General features: G+C 37.8%; 1 pseudogene; it reads right to left on the bottom strand.

The window, feature by feature from the left end:
* Positions 1 to 680: 680 nt before the first annotated feature.
* LOC112194511 lies at positions 681 to 1,885 on the bottom strand (annotated as a pseudogene).
* Between the last annotated feature and the right edge of the window lie 22,650 nt (positions 1,886 to 24,535).

Genomic DNA, 24,535 nt, shown 5'->3' with positions numbered 1-24,535 from the left:
AAATCTCTATTTATGTGTCTGGCCCAAACTCTAAGTTACTTGACCTAGTGGTAATAGGGTTTAAAAGGATCAAGATATTCCTATTCAATGTATAATCATCTTTCCTTGTATGGTTCGGATTCTATACCTTGTAATGTTCTATATAAAGAGGACCCTATTATCAATGAGAATACACAACAATTTTCTCTCAATTTCTGATTCCCTAAAACACTTACTTAATTTTTCATTTTTCTCTTTTTGTCCTTATTTGTCTTTTCATATAAGTTGATAAAATCAATTAATAACTGAAAAAAAAAATTGGAGGTCCAAATATCAAATTTGGAGGTCCAACTAGAATCACCCTTATATTTGATGTTGAAATGGTAATGAGATTTCTATTCAACTTGTCTCATGTACAAAATCATGGCTCTCTTTATAGGGTTGGTTATGATAATAACAGTACTATTCTAGCATACTAGTATAAATGTGAACCAAGACTAATCTATGTCTAAGAACAATCATGGGAGTTACAAATCTGGGAATTAAATACAATCATGGGAATTATGGAAGTTAAGTACAATCATGGGAGTTACACTGGGAGTTTTATATGACAATAAACTAGAGAGGTAATCAAGGAATTCATTATCAATTATGATTAATTGAGAATCAACCAATAATTACTCTAATATCCCCTCTCAAACTTAAGCTGGTAGATTTGAAGCCAACTTGAGTTTGGAAACTAACTCTTTATAACGGCCAGTTGGATGTGCCTTAGTGAACCGATTTGTTGGTTGATCAATGGAGGAAATTGGGCGAATGTTAACAATACCACGAGCAATGTGTTGATGCACATAGTGACAATCATTTTCAATATGCTTTGTGAGTTCATGAAAGACATCATTATGGGCAATGTAGATAGCACTTTAGTTATCACAATAAAGAGTAGTGGTAGAAGAGTGAGAGATACCCATATTCTTAAGTAACCACCGAAGCCAAATAAGCTCTTGAGCAGTATCAGCAATAGCACTGTACTCAGCCTCAGTGCTAGACCTAGAGTTGAGAGATTGCTTTTTACTGCGCCAAGATATGAGAGACTCCCCTAAGAAGAAACATAAACCTGTGGTAGAACGACGATCCGTAGGATCACCCGCCCAATCAGCATCAAAATAAGCAGAAAGCTCAAGGGATGAATGAGCAGAAAAATGGAGACCATGAAATAAAGTGCCCATTATATATCGAAGAATGCGGAGAATAGCAGCAAAATGAGTAGAGCGAGGAGCAGACATAAATTGGTTGACAATATGAATAGCGTAAGCAATGTCTGGCCGAGTAACAGTGAGGTAGACTAGACTACCAACAAGCTGGCGATAGAGGCTGGCATCAGTAAGTGGAGTACCATCAACATGAGTGAGTTTCACATTAATCTCAAGTGGAGTAGATGCTGTCTTGTTATTTGTTAAGCCTGCTCGAGAGACAAGATTAGAAGCATATTTAGCCTGAGAAAGAGTATAACCATCTAAATGGGAGGAGACTTCAAGACCAAGAAAATAGCTAAGATGGCCAAGATCTTTCATTTCAAAGTGCTGACTGAAATAATTTTTAAGATTAGAAATACTAGAAATATCATCTCCAGTGATTTCATATCATCAACATAAAGTAACAGAAGAGTAACACCTTATCCCATCTTACGAATGAAAAGAGCTGAATCATGAGGACATGAGATGAGACTGTATTCACCAATAACACTACTGAACTTAGAAAACCAAGCACGAGGGGCTTGCTTAAGTCCATACAAAGCTCGACGAAGTTTGTAAACCTTGTTAGCAGGATGATGATAGCCAAGAGGAGGTTTCATATAAACATCTTCAATGAGGTCTCTATTAAGAAATGCATTCTTAACATCCATCTAAAATAATGTCCATTTTTGGATGGCAACAACAGTAATCAGGCTTCGTATAGAAGTAAGACGAGCAATAGGTTCGAAAGTCTCTTCATAGTCAATACCATATTCTTGTGTAAAACCTTTAGCACCCAACCGAGCCTTGTATCTTTCAATAGAGCCATCAGAGTGAGTCTTAATTTTGTATATCCATTTCCAACCCATAAAAGACTTTCCAAGAGGAAGATCAACCAAATCCCATGTGTGAGTTTTGTCTATGGCTTGCAATTCCTTTGTCCTTGCCAAACATGGTTAGAGCAAGCCTCACGATAGGACTGAGGCTTATAGAAAGTGACCAGCTGATGACAATATTTCCACACCCTTTGATTTGATGAAGACATATCTCCTCTGTTATAGGGAGCAGCAAGAACAACTTCTGTGCATGTAGTCTGAAGGGTACTGAGGCGATTTTCTTCAGAAATGAGATCAGTATGTTATAGCAATTTCAAAGGTTAGGAGAAGACTCCAATGAAGAAGTGAGGCTGGTATGGGCTCAAATGTATCATTAAGAGCCATAAGAAAATACATTAAACGTTCCTGGTCTCTATGGTTAGAGAACTTTGTGGTATCACCATCACAATCCCATGTAGGTTCTACAAGTGTTAATTGATTCCAAATAAATTGCATTTGAGAGAGGAATGAATTGATTGACTGACCACGTTCTTGGCGCATACGGTGAAGGGTGCTCAAAAGTTGATATATGTGAGCAAGATCTGTGGTTGTATAGAGCTTCTTTAAAAAAATTCTAAACGTCCTTGGCTGTGTTGAACCAACCAAATTGATGGTTGATAGAGGAAGATGAGGTGTTGTGAAACCACGTAGGACCCAGTGGTTCTTACTATCCCAATTTCAAGTTGTTTAGCAAACTTGTCATCAGTTTCGTTATTGAGCTTGGTTGGTACGTACGGTTGAGTAATATCTCCAATAGCATAATGCCATAGCTTGAGTCCTTTGAGAAAACTACACATGGCTTGAGCCCAAAAAGTGTAATTTGGACCCTTCAGTATAGTTTATATGGGTTGAGAGACATCTGACTTATCCATGGTAGGAGAACAAGAACGAATTCAACGATGTGGTAATTTCTAATAAAAGACACGTTGAGGGAAAATGAACCAAATCAAAAGATTGTGAGTGGGTGAACTGGTTGAGGTCACAAAGTCAAAAGCTCTGATAACATGTTGAAATGGTAATGAGATTTCTATTCAACTTGTCTCATGTACAAAATCATGGCCCTCTTTATAGGGTTGATTATGATAACAACAATACTATTCTAGCATACTAGTATAAAGGTGAACCTAGACTAATCTATGTCTCAGTACAATCATGGGAGTTAAGTACAATAGTGGGAGTTACAAGTCTGGGAGTTTCATATGACAATAAACCAGAGAGGTAATTAAGGAATTGATTATCAATAATGATTAATTTAGAATCAATCAATAATTACTCTAGTATTTGAAAAGTCCACATATTGAGTTTGTATGTATAGATGAGATATATGTATATGTCTTAACCCTTTCAACATTGGTATTTATCATAATATGAGATGAGAGTTCATGGAGTACTCAGTGCCGGCTCTCAACATGTGCAACAAGGGTGACATCATAGGACCCTTAATTGAGAGGGCCCCAATTTTTTTTTCTTTGTGTGTTTTATGTATATATTTATAAATATTAAAAACTGTAAATAATATAAAATAGGGCCCCATAATCCTTTTTCTGCGTTCACACATCACACACCTGACGCCTTGAGAGGTCTTTAGAGGGCCCATTTTGGTTTTAGTGGTCATTTATTTAAATAAATAAATATTAAAAACTGAAGATGATATGAAATTAGGTTCCACACAACCAAACCTTATCCTCCTCTTTTTTCTGCGTTCTGTCTCTCCTCCAGCTCTCCTCTCGTCAATTCTCAACGACCATTCGACCTCAGTACCTCTCTACTTAGCTACTCAGGTATGATTGAATCAATCTTTGCTGCATTATTTACTTGGCCCCATAATGATTCTTTATGCATTATTCCTAATGGTTTGAATTGGTTTTCAGATTGCAAAGGTTTAGGCCAGTAGGCCATCTAGCAATTTTGTGGGATTCTGGAATTGAGAAAATTGGAGAGGTCGAGCAGTGAACAAACTCAAAGTCTCAGACTCTATACTTTGAGTTCAGGGAATCAGGTTCTCTCCTTCACATTGATTTGCTAATTTTGCTTGAATTGTCTGGGGATGTTGCTTGATTTGATTTGCTAAAATTTAGAAGCATGCCTCCTAAAAGAAAATGTTTATCTGGACATGCAAAACGTTTAAAGAAGAAAAATGACGCAGAGTTGGTTAACTCTTTAAGACGAAGTCTTGATAGGTTCATTACTAGAGAACCAAAAGGTTTGGGTGGAGATTTAGTTAATGAAGTGGTGGAAGAGCACACTGATAGGGAAGATAATGTGGAAGAGCACATTGATAGGGAAGATAATGTGGAAGAGCACACTGATGGCAATGTAGTTATCATGATGAAAATGAGAATGGTACAGGAGATAATGATAATCTCAATGATGCTCCCGTGAATATTTTTTACCCAAGAAATTGGGATAGTTTGGATAAAAAGTTGATAGATTTATTGGTAGAAATGGGTTCTCTTAGAGATCTTTCAATAGAAAATGGTCCTTCATTGTGTTCAATGGACGCTTCAGTTCAAAATTCGACACTCGGTTTTTAGGAAATGGAGAGAAATATGATAGAGAGTGGCTAGCGTACTCAAAGGAACTTGGTAAGGTTTTTTGTTTTTGTTGCAAGTTGTTTAAGAGGGGGCGAATGCGAGGTCAGTTACCGAATGATGGGTACAATGATTGGGAGCATGAAATGAGCACTGATCATCTCATTAATGCAAATACTTGGACTGATTTGCGTCTTAGATTGTAGAGACATGAAACAATTGATAAAGCTTTTCAAGACCATATTAGGAAAGAGAAATAACACTGGAGGAATGTGCTGAAAAGAATAATTGCAATTGTCAAATTTCTTGCTAAAAATAACTTAGCTTTCCATGGAACTAATGAGAGGCTTTATGAACCTGATAATGGACACTTTTTAGGCCTAGTTGAAATGGTGGCAAAATGTGAAGAAGTGATGGAGGAGCATTGTAGACGCATAAATAGTTATGAAATTCATCATCATTATCTTGGTCATAACATTCAGAATGAGTTGTTGCATATGATAGCTATTGAAATCAAAGCTGAAATCATAAAAAAAAAAAAAAATGCTGAATATTTCTCAGTTATTCTTGATTGCACACCAGATATTAGTTACCAAGAGCAGATGTCATTGATAATTAGATGTACATGTGAATGTTTCAAAGTGTCTAATACAAATTGAAGAGTTCTTTTTGGAGTTTTTAAATGTACATGACACTTCTGGTCAGGGACTATTTGAAGAGCTGCAGGCTGTGGTACAATCATTGGATCTTGATATTAACAATGTGAGGGGACAAGGATACGACAACAGTTTAAACATGAAAGGCAAACATCAAGGGTTTACAAAAAAAATTGTTAGATATCAATCCTAGAGCATTATACACCCCATGTGGTTGTCATTGTTTAAGCTTAACTCTTTGTGATGTGGCAAATCATTGTGGGAAAGCAGTGGATTTTTTTGGAATATTAAAACGTCTTTATACCTTGTTTGTAGGTTCTACAAAGCGATGGCAGATTTTGAAAGACAACCTAAGAGGGTTCACTCTCAAATCATTATCCATTACGCATTGGGAGAATCGTATTGAATGTGTTAAGCCTCTACGATTCAATGCTGTTGAAATAAGAGAAGCATTACTTCAATTGGCAGAAATTGACAAGGATCCGAAAATTAAAAGTGGTGCAAAGTCAATAGCAACTAATGATCTGGGAGACTTTGAGTTTTTGCTAAGCATGGTGATTTGGTATGAGATCTTGTTTGCTTTTAATAGGGTTAGCAAAGTGTTGCAGTCTAATGATATGCAAATTAGTGTTGCTATAGCTAAAGTAAAAGTTCTAATTGCTTGGCTTGATAAGTTTAGAGAAACTGGCTTCACAGATGCAATGACTACTGCTAAAGAAATTGCTGCTGCATTAGATGTTGATCTTATTTTTCCAGAAAAGCGTCCAATTTAAAGAAAAAGATTTTTTGATGAAAGCGGGAGTGAGCCATCTCCATCATCTTCAGGTGATGAATCTTTTAGAGTGCATTATTTCTTATATATTGTAGATCAAGCTAAGGTATCATTAAATTAGAAGGTTTGAACATTATCAACATTATGATGATATCTTTGGATTTTTATTCACTTAAGAAAATTTGAATTCCTTGAATGATAATGATATGAAAGCTGCTTGTATTCATGTAAGTATATTGGGTTATTACCATTCAACACATACTTTCCCAAGGGCACTAGGAGATTAGAGGTTGCAGAGGACTAGGAGAGTATTTCTCCTACTTTCCTGGTGGTTCAAAGAAACAGAAGAAGATTGCAGAATCGGATTACAAAGAGGAAATTAAAGGGGAATCATGCTCACTGATCTTGAGATAAATGTGGTTTACATTTCATATCGTTTTGCATGATTCTAAATTGATATGCATATCTTGTATTTAATCTGAAATTCTTATCTGCATTACACGGTTTTCTAAATGCATATCACATAAAGATCTTAGTTGTTTACAATTAGGAAGATTTGATTGCATATCAGAATCAGTTTTAAAACCTTTCCGTGTTTATCTTATTTTGGTGATAAGAAGAGATTTGATTTAAGGGGCGTCTTGATCCTCTATAAAAGGTTTCGAACTGTATTATGTGACTAGAGTTTTTGAGATCTAAGTGTGTTATGTGTGTTGCATAGTCTTCACAAACAGTTTTCATGAAAAACTCTCCTTGATTGATTTTTGGTGTTTGCTCATTTCATTTTTCTTATATTACATGAGATTAGAGAGTCTTTGATTCAAAAAGAAGACATGACATTCCAGTGTGGATTACTACAATAGATCAGGTTATTCTTGTGCATAATAGGTTGTTCAAGTTGTAAACAAGTTAGCTATATTGCTTGTAATGTGGTTGCATTGAACACCACAACTTGTGTCTTGTAAAACCTTGATTTCATAGTGGATTGTTTTCTGTGTGTGGGCTACATAAACAGCCTCACAGTGATATTTCCTCAGTGGTGAGGTTTACACTGCGTTAGCAAGTTCTTGTGTCATGATTTGATCGATTTCCATTACTTTGTTCAAGTAAGGGTAATTTATTGAAAACTTGTTCCATCTAGTGTTTTCATTTGGCATCAGAGCAGGTTATAGAAACTTCTAGTAGATCGCAGGGTTGATGGAACACTCTCGAGATAGAGCTGCTGGTGGATCGGTCAATAGCCCTCCATGGTTTGATGGAGGCTGTGAGAAGTATACTCAACAGAAGATTTACATAAAATCATATCTTTATGCACAAGACGAACATGTGTGGAATATTGTTGAAAATGGCTGGAGGATACCTGTTGTTCAAGCTAAAGGTGAGAGTTCATCCACTACCACTCCTAAACCTAGGAAGGATTGGACTGATGAGGAAGTACGTGATCTTCAAGTTGACTTCAAGGCAAAGAATAGCATATTCACTGCTCTCTCTCTGAACGTGAAAAACTGAGAATCACAATCCAAGCAAGCTTGGGGTCTGCTACAAACTACATATGAAGGTAATAAAATGGTACGTGCACAAAAATTGCAAGGTCTGATTTATGAATTTGAAACTATGACCATGGGAGAGGATGAAACCGTGGATGATTTTCATGGTAGAATTTTAAAAATTACTGGTCAGTGTCATAGTTTGGGGTCTCCATTTGATGAAGATAAGGTGGTTAAGAAAATTCTTAGGGCCTTGCCTGATAAGTTTCATTCGAAAGTTACTAGCATTGAAGATTCATCCGCTAGATGAACTTATCAAAAACCTAAAAACCTATGAGCTAAGGCTAAAACCTAAAAAGAAAACTAAGGGTGTAGCTTTCAAAGCGGTGAAAGGAGCCAAAGAGGAAGATGCACCACTAGATCTGGCCCTTTTAACCAAAGAGTTCAAGAAGTTACTGAAAAGTAAAACCTCGTCTAGGAACCAAAATGCTCCCAGAAAAAATTTTCACAATGTTGGTAGCAGTGACAACAATGTTAAGAGTGGAAAAGGAAGTTTTAAGGCAAATAATACTGACAAAGTCAAATGCTATGAATATGGTGGCTATGGTCATATTTCCATTGATTGTGGTAACAGGAAGCATGGAAATGGCAACAACAAATCTCTTCTCTCTACATGGAGTGATGATGAAACTCAACAGATGAAAAATGTAGCTTTTGCATCATCCCTCTCACTTGAGTCAGATAGTGATGGAGGTTCCTCAGATGATGAGACTACTGTCTGCTGCAAACAACTCTATAAAGCGTCAAAAGCTAACTCCTCAAGAATGCAAATTTGGAAGAAGAGATTGAGTTCTTAAATGCTAAGAATGATAAATTGGAACTTATGTTGAAGAACTCTCAGATTGCATGGGAACAAGAAAGAACCAAGTTCACTGAAGAGTCACTCAATGTGCAAGGAGTAACAATTCATTGAAGTGGAAGACAGAATGTGATGAGCTTAAAGACAAGATCAAAGTACTAGAACTTGAGGTAAGAGGACAACATGCTTTGAATTTGATTTTGCTAAATGAAAATGAATCATTGCAGGTAGAACTAAAGTCTACTCACGAAAAGTTCACAAAATTTGAAATAAGCTCGGGCGCAGTATCAAAATTATTCAGTTAAGGAAAAGCCTATCATAATACTTTCGGGCTTGGCTACTCTGGAGAAAGTACCAAAAGTACACGCTTTGTAAAAGAGATGAGTCCTGCAAAAAATGACCTAGTTACTGAGGTTATCAAAAAAACCAATACAGTACATGAGAACAAAGTTGGTGAGCAACCTAAAGATGATCAAAATGCCAAACAGGTAAATATTGACCAAGGAACGTCAACTGGTCAAAACATGTATTCAAACTCCAAGTCTTTCATTCCTACATGTCATTACTGTGGTAAGTTGGGACACATTAGACCTAGATGTAGTGAGAGACTTGCAAAACTTTTGCTTGTTGAGGAAAAGTTGTCGGTAGAAGCATTGCATAATGAACTTAGAGAACAGAAGGTGCTCATTAACAAATGCAATTTTGATCACTAATGTGAACATGCAGACAACAAAGCATAAACTTGTTTGGATTAAGAAAGAGTCAAATAATTGTCTTCTTGTCACAATAGTTTATTTGATTCACGTAGCACGATTGATGCCACTTGTCTTATGTCGTGTTTAAACACAGATACCACCACTACACATATTGAAGCAACATGCTTGGTAGCACTCACTGCCTTGGTTGACAAGCAAAGGGATTTCTGGTATGTCGACAGTGGATGCTTCAGACATATAACTGGAGATAAGACTTGGTTCTCTTCATTTCAGGATGAATGCACTATCGACTCAGTTACTTTTGGTGATGGAAGGAAAGCTAAAATTCTTGCACGAGGAACTGTTAATACTCTTGGAGTGCCTAACCTAAAAAAATGTCTTGTATGTTGAAGGTCTAACTGCTAATCTAATCAGTGTCAGTCACTTGGCTGATGACTAGGAGGATGTTTGGTTCAACAAGCAAAAATGTATGGTTCTTGATAAAAAGGGAGAAAGTATTATGGGAGGTAAGAGATTATTAGACAATTGTTATCACATTCAAGCTAATGAGTCTCTAAATGTGCAAGCTTGCTTCTCTATGAGATCTGCAGAGGAGACTTTTGAAACATGGCACAGAAGATTGGGACATGTGAACTATCAGGATCTACTCAAATTATCTACCAAACAATGTGTCAGGGGTCTGCCAGCTTTAAGCGGTAAGACTGACAAGATATGTGGAGGATGCAAGACTGGAAAGCAAATTAAGTCTCCTCACAAGGCAATAAACTCTGCAACTACCACACAAGTGCTGGAAATGCTACATATGGATCTCATGGGACTAGCTCAAACTGAGAGCATTGGAGGTAAGAAATGCATGGTAGTCGTAGTCGATGATTTCTCCAGGTATACTTGGGTTAATTTTTTAAAAGATAAAGCTGAAACTTTTGAATCTTTTAAAGGATTAAGTCAGAGAATGATAATGGAAAAACAGTCCACACATATGAGCTTGGCAAGAGTAAGGTCTGCTAATGGCATTGAATTCAAAAATGCTACTTTTGCTAACTATTTCCATGAGTTAGGTGTTTCTCATGAGTTTTCAGCTCCCATTACTCCACAACAAAATGGAATAGTTGAACGCAAGAATAGAGTGATGCTGGACATGGCAACAGTAATGTTACACTCTGCAGGTCTAAGCACAAATTTCTGGGGTGAAGCAATTAGTACTGCATGTTACACCATCAACAGAGTCTTTTTGAGACCTGGAACTGAACAAACAGCATATGAGCTGTGGAAGGGTAAGAAACCAAATGTAGGGCACTTTCATGTGTTACGCAGCCCATGCTATATCTTGAGAGATCGAGAGCAACTTGGCAAATTTGATGCAAGAAGTGATGATGGTATTTTCCTTGGGTATTCTGTCAATAGTCGAGCAAATAGGATTTATAACAAACGAACTAGGATTTTTATGGAATCTATTAACTTGTCTATTGATGATCATTATATTAGATAGGAGGAGGTCTTTGCAGATACATCATCATCTTCAAGTTTAGGTTCACAAGACACATTAGCTACTGATGAAAAGGAAGAGAATGCTGATAGCATCTTTGAGCTAGCTCCTCAAATGAGAAAGGGATTCAAGCAAGTCCAGAAGGATCACTCTAGTCAAGATGTCATTGGAAAAATATCAGATGGTTCCACAGGTAAGTTTGAATGAGGTATGTCGAGACAATGCATTGCTTTGTTTTATCACTGAAAATCTGATCACTATGAATGTTATATCCTAGTGTGGTTTTGTTTCCCTAATTGAACCAAAGAATGTGAAGGAAGCCTTGTTGGATGATAATTGGATTAGTGTTATGCAGGAAGAGTTAAATCAATTTGCTAGGAATGATGTATGGTACTTGGTACCTAGACTTGGAAATTGCAATGTCATAGGCACTAAGTGGATCTTCAGAAACAAAAGTGATGAAAAAGGGAATGTAATTAGAAACAAAGCTAGGTTAGTAGCTCAGGGTTACTCTCAGGTTGAAGGTCTTGATTTTGATGAAACCTTTGCTCATGTTGCTAGATTAGAATTAGTGAGGTTACTCTTGTCTGTAGCCTGTCATTTCAGGTTCAAACTGTTTCAAATGGATGTCAAAACTGCCTTCCTGAATGAGATCTTGCAGGAAGAAGTTTATGTGGAACAACCTCCGAGTTTCAAAGATCCACATAACTTAGATCATGTCTACCGACTCAAGAAAGCCTTGTATGGGCTGAAGTAGAGCTTGGTATGAGAGGCTCTCCACTCATCTTGTGGGAAAAGGTTATACTAGGGGATCAATTGATAAGACTTTATTTGTAAAACGAGTAAAAAATGACATTATCATTGCCCAAGTGTATGTTGATGCAATGGTTTTGGTTCTACATCTAAACATCTTGTCAAAGAATTTCAATTTGTCATGGAAAGTGAGTTTGAAATGAGCATGTGTGGTGAGTTAACCTTTTTCCTTGGATTGCAAGTAAAACAGCTTGATAAAGGTATATTTCTCTCTTAAACCAAATATGCTGATAATCTCATCAAGAAATTTGGTCTTGAATCCAAGAAGGTGGTAAATAATCCCACGAGCACCACTACAAAGTTGAACGAAGACCATGATGGAAAACTAGTTGACCCCACACTATATAGGAGCATGATTGGAAGCTTGTTGTATCTCATTGCTAGTAGACCTGACATTTCTTACAGTCACTACTACAGAAAATGAATCACACTACACCTCTCATACGATGTAACACTATTTTCCATGGTGTGAATAATTTGTCATTATTGAGACGATGGTTGTAAAATTTCCGTCTTCTAATATGAATTCAACCAACGGGTGTTTTTCATGCTGAAATTATGTATTACTTCAGAAGACGTTTATAAATGGAAGCGTGGTGTGAGGTTAAATTGTCATAGAGGCAGCAAGTTTTGCACCAATTAACTTTTCTCAGCATGTAGTGTTTATATGACGGTTACTTTAAAACTGTGGTGTGAATCTATAGATTTGCAAGTCAAAACATGTTCACTGACATTCCTTTCGATATTTCCCTCCATTGTCTCCCCCCAAATTTAGTTCCCTCTCAGCAGGCAATATGGCAAAATTGAAAATTTTGAAGTGACATTTAGACAACATATATGTGAAAAACCATGGTCTGATGTCTTGTATATGCATGCTCCAACTAATTAATGGCTTATCTGCCCATGTGTCCTAGCTAGACAAAATAGCATCCATTTAGACAAAATTATTATTAGATCACACTTAATGAAAAAAAATGTCCTCCGAAAACTAATGCTTAGACCTCGACACAACATTGCCCCCAACTTACCTCGACATAGCACCATTCACTCAACAAAACCCCGACATATATAGCCCCTCCAAACCCCGACTCTCTCCGACTCACTCTGACTCACTCCATAGCTACCCCGACTCACTCCAGGACCCTAAACCTTAAATCCACCGCCTCTCTGGTGCGAAGCTTTCTAAGCCCTAAGTTGGAGATTTGTCTTCAAATCTGGTAAGCCCTAAAATTTGATGGTTTCTTGTCCTCTCATCCTTTTGATTTCACAAATCATGCTTTTGATTTCAGGTTCTTCACTTTTGATTTTAGGTGTTGATTTCGGGTTCTTCACAAATCACTCATTTGATTTGGGGTTTTGACTAACTGGACATTTTCCGGCGTAGACTTTGAACAAATTGAGAATGTTGTTTTGATTTTCTTCACTAGTTTAAGACGGATTTTTAATGGAAGATTTTATTTCAATGTGTTGTTGTTTTTCTGGTTTTGATAACTTTAAACGTGAATGCACTGGTGATTTTCTTTGATTTCCTTGTCCCTTTTAGGTTGACAGAAGATTTCAGTGGATTGTCGTTGGACGAGAACACGGTGGCACACGCTATCAAGCTGTTGATAGAAACGAAACATGTTCTAATATCAAATTTATCAGCTATAGGAAATGGAACGGTATGTTTTATCAATTCTTGAATGTGTGTAACATTGTTGATTCATGATGAAAATTTGTGTCATTCAATATGCAACTTAACTACATTTCTGTGTGCAGCCTGAAGAAGCAGAACGGTTCTGGTTTTCGTTTGTTTTGTTCTCGGTGAAAACATTGAGTGAGAAGAGTTCTGATAATTCAAAAATTGAGAGCTGCTAAGCTGAAGTATGTTGTTTGTCAATCTGTTTTTTTCCCCCTTGTAGCTTATGTTGCTTGCTCATGAATTCTTCTCATTTTGTTTTTCGGTTGCTTCCAGCATTGTGGATTTCTTTAAGGAGCTTCCACAGTTTATTGTTAAGGCTGGCCCAATTTTAAGTAATCTGTATGATGTAGATTGGGAGAGCAAACTTGAGGTATTAATTCTTCAGATTCAGTTACTTCACGACACTGTCTTTTATGTATTTTACTTGATCACTCATGAGTTTGAGTTCTTAATTTGTAGGCAAAAGAGTTAGAGGGCACTTTTCTGTACTTGAGCCTTTTAAGCAAGTAGGTGCCCTTTATTTTACTTATCGCGCTTGATGTATTATACTATGATACAAAATATTCTGTTTTTCTTTTAAGCTTTTCTGAATCTTGTGTAATGACTTTGTTTATTTTCTAGTCTTATGTTTAACCTTGTATATATGTGATTGATTTTATTGTCTTGCACAGATCCTGCTACTGCTGCTGATTCTCAAGCAAACAAGGAAGCAGCTAATGAATGTTCTGTTTTCGTTAAAAATGTGAGGAAAGTTCAATTTGTTTTGACCTCTTAGTTGGGAAGAGATGCTGCCATTGTGTATGTATTCAGGACTGCTAGTTCAGGAATGATATAAATTAGCTTTCAAGGCATACGAGTAGATGCAATTGCATGGGTGTCGTCACTGTGGTGTTATCAGATGCATCTTTTGATTGCAGTATTTAAAAGCTTTGTTAGATCAAGACGTTTTGACATGGAAAAGTAAACAAAATATAAATGAGATTAACTAGACCAGATGACATTCTTTGCGTTATGATGTGCTTCTGATGGATTATGATTCAAGAAACTTGCATTACTAATACTCATCCTCAATGTTGTAGTTACTTTGTGTGTATTGTGTTACAATGAATGTACTAGAAATAAATTGTTACGTCCCGAACCTAAAACTAACGATTTACTCACTATGTGGACGGTAATTGTCGAATACTTTCAATTTTTACTTTTTATCGATATTTTAGTGGCCCTAAAAGTTGACTTTTTATTCGGGTCAAAATTTGAGGAAATGTTCTTCATGAAAGTTGTAGAGGACTTTAAACCGAGCGCGTGCATATGTGGTGCGTAAAAATTGGACTTAGTATGTGAGAGTTATGGCCAAAAATGTAGAAGTTACTGTTCATGATAATTTATATATATATATATATGGAAATTACTGTTGGTAGATTTCCATTTTCGGAAATTCTACCCGGTAACTCTCTCTCCTTCCCCCGACCCTTCCTCCCTTTCGGCCCGATTTTTCTCCCTTCGATTTCTTCCCCCTCCGGCCGACCCACGACGAAATCTGGCTATCCCCAAGCTCGTCTCCTCCCTCTTGACGCATCTGTGGTGGTATTTTGTGAAGATTTGGCCAGAGGAGCTCGATTTTGAGCTGGGAAGGTAACTGTAGCAGTTTGCGATTTTTGCCGATTTCCGGTGATTCCGGCCATCTCCGGTCACCAAACCGGCGTCGAAGGCTCGGTTTTCGACGAAGATCATTTCCCCTAAGGTCTTGCATCCCAATTTGCTGTGTAGAGGCCGAATCGACAACCTAGGGTTCTTGAATTTCTGGGTTATCTTCACCGGCCGGATTCGACCATTTTCAGGTAAAATTTGGATGTGTTGTAGTTGAGAAAATTAATCAGTGGGTTGAGTTGTTGTTGTACATGGAGTTTGGTACCCGGTGGTGGAGGTTGGTAGCGCGTGGGTGCCACGCGCCACCACTGTTGGTGGCGCGTGAGACAGTATATGGCCGGACTTTGACTTCTGTTGTTGAGATAATTAGTCAATTATACCTTTAGTTTCATAATGGCAGCTTTGGGATAGAATTAGAAGAAGAGGGAGTATGGATTTTGATGTTTTTTCAAAGGTGGAAATTGTTAATTGAATTACGAGGAATCCATCCATTGGATTTCCTTGATTCTGCCCTAAATCCCATACATTAAGGGAATGACACTAGTGAAGAAGATTGGGAGGTTTTGGGCATATAAAGATAACGTTAGGGTTTGGTTTTACTTATCGTAATTTAGTTTTCCATCCAGTAATTATAGTTGACGAACGTTATATGGTACAGGACGTGAGGAGGATTCCCTCGAGGAGGGTTCGGATCGATGGCAGGCTTAGCCGTACACTGTGAGTGGACCTTTGTTTTCAAATAAATGATGCATGCATTTACTCATTAAAGTATGTTCTATAAAATTGTCATAGTTCACCTTGAACATATGATTTATTTTTGGGGATTGATTTCGCTTTATCCCACATATTTGTTTTCAATAGTGATTTGTTTCCGAAGTTGGTTATGATTTATAATCCTATTCGACGAGTTATTATTTCCGATGTAATTTCCGGATTTATACTATTTATATTATATTTATATTCGTCGATTTGAGACCTTATTTTCGAATTGAGTTTTGATGGAGTAAATCTTTATATTTGTTTATCGACTTTCGATTTTTGGCATTGGGAATGCCTATTTGATACTCTATTTATCTTTTAGCGTGTGGGACACGCTGTTGGTTTATACGACTTTTTACGAGAATTTCCGGGTACGGTTGGAAATCGTACCCGTGTTTTCTTTATTCATGGGACATGGGGAAGCCTTATAGATTTATTGGATTTTAATAGTTTTTACCCACCATACCTGGGTCGCTATATTTTATTGCTAGCTAGCTTATTAGTACTCCTCCCTGCTTACTATGTGTTTGTGGGTGAGTAAGAGCAGAGCATGGGATGCTCCAGAGTATGGGACACTCCGACCCGAGCCTGGGAGGCTCCCTTCTTTCTTATGGTGAAATTTCTTCCCCATATTTTATCACTACTTGACTAGCGGGGCTAGTCCGATTTCTTTTAACCAGCGGGGCTGGTATGTTTTACATGAGTTTTTGTATTTAAAGAAACACGTTTTATAAGCGTTGCATGCATCGAGATTGTATAAATTTAAATCTGTGGGAAAGTATAAACTCTTCTTCCGTTATGCTTATTTATTTTGTCCACTCATGCTAACGTTTTTATGTACTTTCCCCTGGGCCCTTTGGTTTCAATTGCCCAGATCGCAGCGTTGCTGACCGGTTTAGGAGTGGAGGCTAGCACCACCTTTGCCATCTATCCTCAGTAGGTTATTTATTAACCTACTTTATGTATTATATTTCGAGTGTGTTCTATAGATTGCTCTGATTACCTTAAAACGTTGGATTTATACATTTGTATAATTATGAGTGTATGGGAGTTGTATAATATTGGAGGAAGTTGAAAGATTTAATTTGCTGGGTTGTAATTTATATAAGTGGTTATGTTTTTGTAGTACGATGTTTGTACTTGGAAATTTGCGAATTGTTGCTAGGAAGCAGGGTGGCTTCAAGCATTGAAATTTATATTACTTAGAAGTGTTTTCAGCAGGTTTAGGGTTGTCCACTTTTAGGGGAAGTTCTGTCGAATTTTCTCGAAAAGTGGGCCCCGCAGGTCCATCTTGGAGTTAGGAGGGTAATTTCGGGGTGGGTCCTGACATAAATTATTCTTAATGCATTGACTTGTATTGTATTTGAGCTTGATGTTTACGAAGTATTGACTTATTTGTATGTGCAGGTAATGGCACATTCAAAGGCTGTCTCAACCCCAACTAAGAATACTTCAAAGTCACTCAAAGTAAGGAAGTCCAAGTTGTTAAAGTCCAAGAAGTTATGTACATCTGCTACAAGCATGAGTAAAGGAAAGAATCGTGGAAAGAAGATAGAGGAGGATGAAGGAAGCACCGGAGGACTGAAGCTGCTCAAGCGTCACCCTGTTACAATGTCAAAGACAACTAAGAGTAGGGATCTAAAGAAGAGGCGAGTCCAGTTTTATGGGAATGGCTCTCCGATGGGGAAAATCCAGAAAAGATGCAATCCTACATTGGTGTTTTGGCAAGAACAAAGATCCCATTTCAATTGCATCTTAGCCTGGTGTTGACAAGAAAAAGAAAAACACGCTTTGGGAGACTGTTTTGGTAAGTGTCGAGTGATTATTAGTGAGTTCAATGAAGCTGTGTATTGAGTTTTTCATGTTACATGTGTTTATTAATATTATTGATTCTCACTGATGGATTTTTATTTTTTATTTTTTTATCTATATGTTTATAGACGGCATTCATATTAGGACCTGAACACAGGAAAATGGTGTTACAATCTGTTGGAGCCAAATGGAGGGAATTTAAGAGCATACTCACCACCACCTATGTGTTGCCATATGTGGATGATCCGGAGATGTTAGAATTTCCACCAGATGACTATAGGTTTATTACTGTTGATGAGTGGACTGCTTTTGTAACGGAAAGAACAAAGCCTGCATTTTTGGTAAGCTGCATGTTTGACATTATACCTACATTTGTCAATAGCATTGTATACAGGAGTGCTAATCAACTAAATGAAATGTAGGAATTGATTTTGTTTTTGTTGTTTCTTATACATGTATACTGCTGTGTGAAAATGGGACAAGTCTAGAACTTGGGACATTATGTTTGAACCTAGTTGTAAATACTATGAACTAGCCAAACAACTAGATGCTTAAGAACCATGATAGAAGGGTAGATCTTGCAGCCATAAAAATGTTAGCAACATCTAAACTTTAGCAAATCAGAATCTCCTCAAAGTGATTAATTTAAACCGAGTGTAATTACATTATTATCAACTTTTCTCATTTATATCGATCAGTGCTAAAACTTAATGAAATGCAGGAATTGCGTGAGGCTAAAAAGGCAAGGCGTCTCAAGAATCAGTATGATCATCATATGTCTCGTAAGGGATACGCAGGACTGAGAGAAGAGTTGGTTAGTACGTGTCCAAGTTTTTTTTATTTGTAAGCATTCACCACTGCCTAACAATGCAAAACTGAGAGTTTTTCTGGTACAGTCTCAAACCATGCTGGAGGAGGAGATTGACAGAGCAATGCTTTGGATCAAAGGACGCCAAACGAAACAAGGGAAATTTAAAGTTGATGCGATCAAGGACACAGCTGATAAAATTGTATGTATCTTATACTTATGTGCCATTTGTCTCTAGCTTATGAGTTTTTGAGTTGCTGATATGCATGAATAAGATAATTTATCTTCTATTTTTCAGTTCTTGAAAGGGGAAGTATATTATTGGAATTCGCTTATAACTAATTTTCATGCGGAAAAGATTGAAGCTAGTTTGCTAACCTATACTCAAACACTGATTTTGAACTTATTATTGCATATGAGTTGCATGTTCGTGTCTCCACTAGTTGAAAACAAATGTTAATTTCATTCTTAAGTTCATTGTAGAACTTGTTTTATGATTTATGATGAGTATTATCTATATGTATGAGCTGCTGATCATATAGAATGGGGTGGATTTGGGCCACTGACTTTCAAAATGCTTTTATATTAAGACATGTATATATAGATAACTATAGTTTATAAAGGGGTAACTATAGTTGGATATGTACATGTTTATGAATGGTGATATTTATATTTTAATTCCTTAACATTGTATATGACAGGAAACACTGAAGCAAAAGGAACGCAGTGGAGAACTTGAGATTTCTGGAAATGATGATGTCCTAACATTAGCTTTGGGGACTCCGGAGCACCCTGGAAGAGTTAGAGGTGTGGGGGGTTATGTAAATCCAACTGATTACTTCCACCTTCCAAAACTCAAAAAAGAGATCGTCCAAGAGTCGGTGAGACTAAGCGTGAGGAGGATATTTGAAGAAGAGAAATAGAGGTTGGAGGAAGAATTAACGGAGAAGATATTGGCTGAAGAGAGGAAAAAGATAGTGGCAGCTGAAAGGGCATTTTGGTGTTCTAGGATTGAACAATTGGAAGCAAAATTAATGAAACCGCGCCTGAGGTGGGAGTTCCTCATGTTGGAGAAGGCAAAGTTGGGGCAAATGAGTACATATCCGGCCAAGCAAGTTGTTCTAAGACCAACCCTAAGTCTGCTACCAAACTTGACAACACTACGGAAGGAGCAGTCACAAAATGCTTGGATATGATGGAGAGAAATATGGTGCAAAAACATAAGAAAAAGACCACAAAGGTTTCAAAGCCCAAGATTGCTAAAGCACTAACTGAAGAAGTTGAAGATAGAGCCAAGGAGAATGAGGAAAGGGTTGTTACAGTGAACAATGATATTGAGGAAATAGAGGCGGTAGATATGACCAGCATAGAGAATTGAAGGAAGATACATTTCTTTTTATGAATGATCACCATATATTGTTCTAGTTGCACGTATGTGATGATGAATTATAACTTATTGATTATATGTTGTTGGCTTAGGTAACTCCTACCGAGAAGGAATGAAAGTTGACATTGGGTGATATTAGCCATATTGTCGCAATTGCAACGTGATGACAGGTGATGATCCATCCGCAACGTGTCATGGGACTCTATTGGGAGAAGAAAATTTGCGTGTTTCTGTTTATGCTGCTATTGTGGAGCAGGCTATGATTCCATTTCCAATAAAGGATGAGCTCATGACAGTGAAGCAAGCTATGGGGAGCTGGGTCATGTGGCCAAAAAACCTAATCATTTATGATGAAAAGGTATAGATGTATACGATGATTATATTTTTACCTATATATGGCAGTGATTATAAGGTTAACTGAATTGTTTACTTGATCTAGAAAAAGGCGAGTGGTAAAGCAAGTAGGAAGCAAAAAAGGAATCAGTTTAGCCCATATTCAGATGCTGAGTTTGACTTGCAGTCACTCCCATCTAGCTTGCCAGTCTCATTGAAAAAGTTATGTGAGTGGGGAAAAGAAGGGTTCAAAGATGGGAAAGCCATTTGCTTCTATAAAGAAGAGCCCGTATTTGGTTATCATGGTAAAAGCTTTCTACTTGACGTAGATGTTATGAGGCTTGCACACATGGCAAAAATAACATCAAGCTACATAGTGGTGTATTTGAGGTAAATGCTACACTTGGTTGCTTAATTATCTGACTTTGGTAAATTAATTATTACGTGACTTAATTATGTGAATCATCTCTATACTTTAGGTACTTGCATGATATATTAAAACAGTTCAAAATGCAAGACATGGTTGCTTTTATTGACCAACCTTGACCGGTGAGATAGGGTGTGGGAGTCCATCGCAGAGGTCCTGAAATATAAAAGATCGGTTGGTAACTGCTTCTCCAAATCAGATTTTCTTATTGCCTTACAATGCATCGAAAGTTAGTCAATTATTTATGCTTAAACTTGACTTTTCATTCATATCGATATTGTACTAAAATCTATTTATTGAATATTAGTTCTCATTGGATGTTGACTGTGATCAATCCGGACACCGGGACCGTTTATTTCATGGATCCATTGAAAAGGCGCCTAATCACTGGAGAATGGAGAGACGTTGTAGATATGTAAGTTGCTCAAAACTGACCGTTTCAATGGAAGTTTGCAGTGTGATCACATATATTCTTATGAAAGTCTAATGTTGTCGTTTTGCTTATATATATGGCCATCGAATTGTTTAAGGCGGACCGCATCAAGAAAGGACGAGGTTCTATTGAATGGAAGAACATGGCAGTATGTGATACATATAGATATATATTTATATTTGATTTTCATAGGATGATTTACTTGATATATAATTAGTAGTTATATGTATGTTGTTGTTTGATGACACGCTGTTGACTTTTTTAGGGTTCCACCACCGCCAAACGACAAAGAGTGCGGCTATTTTGTAATGAGATACATGAGGAATATCATCCATGATACAACTTTATCATTTGCAGATAAGGTAACCATAAATTTTTATTTTCAAAAGCATTCTTCCATATATTAAAGTCTGAGGACAGTGACAAAGCTGTTTGCACATAAAAGTTTGGGTTATTATCACAAATGGTGCCTGAACTTATCCTCTATTTTATCGATGGTACCTAAACTTCAATTTTGATCACAAACAGTACCCGAACTTTTCGATTTCATTTTAAATGGTACCTAAGGCCACCTTCGGTCACTATTCTGGCCAAAAAACCCAAATTTAAAAAAACAAAAAAACAAAAAAATAAGTTCAAGGCAAGTCTATTACCAAAAAATCATCACTATATATGATCGCAACCCTTGAAATTATCAAAATCATCACTATGATCGCCTCCCATGCCGTTTTTAGTCGGAATAGTGACTGGAGGTGGCTCTAGGTACCATTTAAAATGAAATCGAAAAGTTCGGGTACTGGTTGTGATCAAAATTAAAGTTCAGGTACCATCAATAAGATGAAGGTATAGTTCAGGTACCATTTGTGATAATAATCCTAAAAGTTTTATGGTTGTTGTTGGTTTCTAACTTATTATTGTTGAATGTGAATGAGTTTAAAATTCTGATTTGAAACTGTCAACAGTGGGGTAGGAGAGCCAACCATACTTATGGTCAAGTGGAACTTGATGAAGTGCGTAATAAGATTGCAAATTATGTGATGAAGAACCTGCTGAAGCTGTGAAGTGTAGATCTTTTTTGGGCACAGTAATGCAAGGTCTCAAGTGCATTAGGCTAGATGTTGGTCCTTTTTGGGTTGGCCTGAATTGCATGTCTTCTATAGATGAGATTATGTAGGGCGAGACTATTTTAGCCACATTTGTGGATGTATTTTGCTATTAGAGATCCGTAAACGTACGTGATCCCTTCTGTTTTGTGGATAAAATTACCATTATCGGATCCATTTGTGGGATTATAATAACTATTTATTATCACAGAATTATTGTTCATTTGGTCAATTTTTGGTTCTTGCTTAATTTGAATTTTACCATTACCAAATCAAACAACAGTAGGAAAAAAGGAAAATACGTCGTCTGATGAGGATTATAGAGCTGAATCAAACAAATTTTCAACAATTCACACGACGATTCTTACCGATATCATTGTTAGATGCACACAAAGACAACAAGTATTAGCAAAAACCATTGCCTCAAATGTCACAATACAACGGTTCGAGTTATATCTGTCGTGTAAAGGCACACATACACTGAACTTTTAGGTCATCACACCACATTTTATGCTGGAAGAACTGTCGTGTGTATACAATTTACACAACGTCTTAAAAATAAAAACTGACTTTTGAACAACAAAGAGACAAGGCTGGAATCCTAAAAACCGTGGGATGAGTAGAAGTCACACTATTTCTGTCAGCAGATCTGCCGGTCCATCAGACGACGGAGTCAACAACAAACCGTCGACCCAATGATCTTTATACTATGGTTGAAAACCGTCTTCTGACAGCGTTTCATCAGACGACCCCTCGATAGACCACGGAAATGCAAAACATGAGACGACAGTTTTAAACCATCGTGTGAAGCCTTTTGTGTAGTAGTGAGTGTGGGAGTGTGTGCTTGTTTTCAAGCTAATCCCAAAGAATCACACTTGGAAGCTGTCAAAAGGATCATCCGATACATTTCCGGCACAGTTCACTGTGGCATTTTCTATACTTTTCACACTAATATGGAAGTTGCAGGGTTACTCGGATGCTGACTGGGGAGGAAATCTGAAAAACATAAAGAGTACTTCAGGAGGCTGTTTCTTTGTTGGAAATAATCTTGTCACATGGCATAGCAAGAAACAAAACTGTATCTCACTGTCTACTGCTGAGGCTAAATATGTTGCTGCTGGTAGTTGCTGCACTCAAATGCTCTGGATGAAACAAATGCTCAAAGATTACGGGATCTCTCAAGGTAAGTTGTCCATCTTCTATGATAACACTAGTTCCATCAATATCACCAAGAATCCTGTTCAACACTCTAGGATAAAGCACATTGATCTCCGATATCACTTTATTAGAGATTTAGTTAAACATCATATACTTGAATTGAGCTTTGTGCCCATTGACAGTCAGCTAGCTGATCTATTCACAAAACCACTTGATACTGCTAGGTTTGAACTTTTGAGAAATGCACTTGGGATATATTCTAAGTATTGAGGCATCCTAATATATGTCCAACCTTTCATGAGAAGATTGTGAACTTAGTGTACTTTGACCACTGTTGTTTCATTGGTCTCGAGAGCAGTCTGGTCCAACTGAACACGGGTTGTATCGGTCTGCTACTATCACTATCGATCTTGCTTATCTGCAAAACAAATGAAGGTCAGAGGGAAGACCGGGTGTGCCGGCCTTTAAAGCTCCGATGCCTAAGTCAGTATCAAATAAGATAATGATAATGGAGAGTGATAGTAAACAGTTACCTCTTTAGGTTGTTGGAGGTGGCCTTAATGTAGGAGGTTTTTGGGAGCTTGGCTTCATTTCTTTCGGTGTGGGACGCTCGGGATCCCGATATCGCCTCAAGGGGTATCGGAACCCCCAGCTGGGAGCTTACCTTGGTAGTGTATTGGCGATGCGAGTCTTGTGCTTCCGATACTTGTGCTTAGGAGGTATGTGCATACCAACAAGTCCCCTAAGTCCCCAGTTAAGAGTTCTTTTAGGTAGGGAGTTTGTTGCTGGTAAAAGTATCGGAAGCTCAAGGCGAGTTTATGCCACGTGGCTTCGGAACAGCTATTACCCCCAGTCCCCCAAGTCCCCACTTAAGAGGAGTCTTGGCTGGGGTGAGTGGGTTGAGTTGGCATTCGACGTGGTGTCGCTATCACGAATAGGTGGCAGGGTTACATGCGTCTTTTAGTGCATAGGCTATGCCTCGGTGACACGTGTGGTGACCTTATTTGTTTTCGTGTGCTGGAAAACCGGTGTACTGGGATCCATGAAGTGTAATAATGGCAGAGTGGTGAGTAGTCGAGGCGACGGCGCACAACTTCTGTAATGCACAGGGATGTTGGACACGTGGTGAGATCTGGGGTTGTTGTCCTTGCACGTCTAACGGTCCCAGTGTTCTCTAGATCCTTATATAAGGACAGAAGAGAGATGTGGCGATGGTTACTGTTCCTGCGTTCGTGTTGGAACTTAGGAGAAGAACTGGGTGAGGTTGGGGTCGTAGTTGTGTGGAGAGCTTTTGACTGGTCGTGGAGTGGTCGTCATTGTCTCTATATTTCGATTGGAGGAATAAACAGCTACGTCGTCTCTTGACTTTTCTGGGTTTATTTGAGGGTATTGGTGTGCATGGGTCTTGTGAAGGGTCGTACTCCGGGACAGCGATTTACCGGCGGGTTCTGGGTTGCTTTAGGTTCGGCGAGGTTTTGGAGGGATTGGATTTTGGGTCGAGCTGAGTCTCATTTGGTTGCTCTGGATAGGGCTTGAAGATTTGAAATTTTGCAGGGGAGTCTTAAGGAAGGCTAT

Source organism: Rosa chinensis, chromosome 3, assembly GCF_002994745.2.
Source record: "Rosa chinensis cultivar Old Blush chromosome 3, RchiOBHm-V2, whole genome shotgun sequence".
NCBI classification, from domain to species: Eukaryota; Viridiplantae; Streptophyta; class Magnoliopsida; order Rosales; family Rosaceae; genus Rosa; species Rosa chinensis.
Note: the sequence above shows the minus strand (reverse complement) of the source record. Positions and strands in the feature narration are given on the sequence as shown.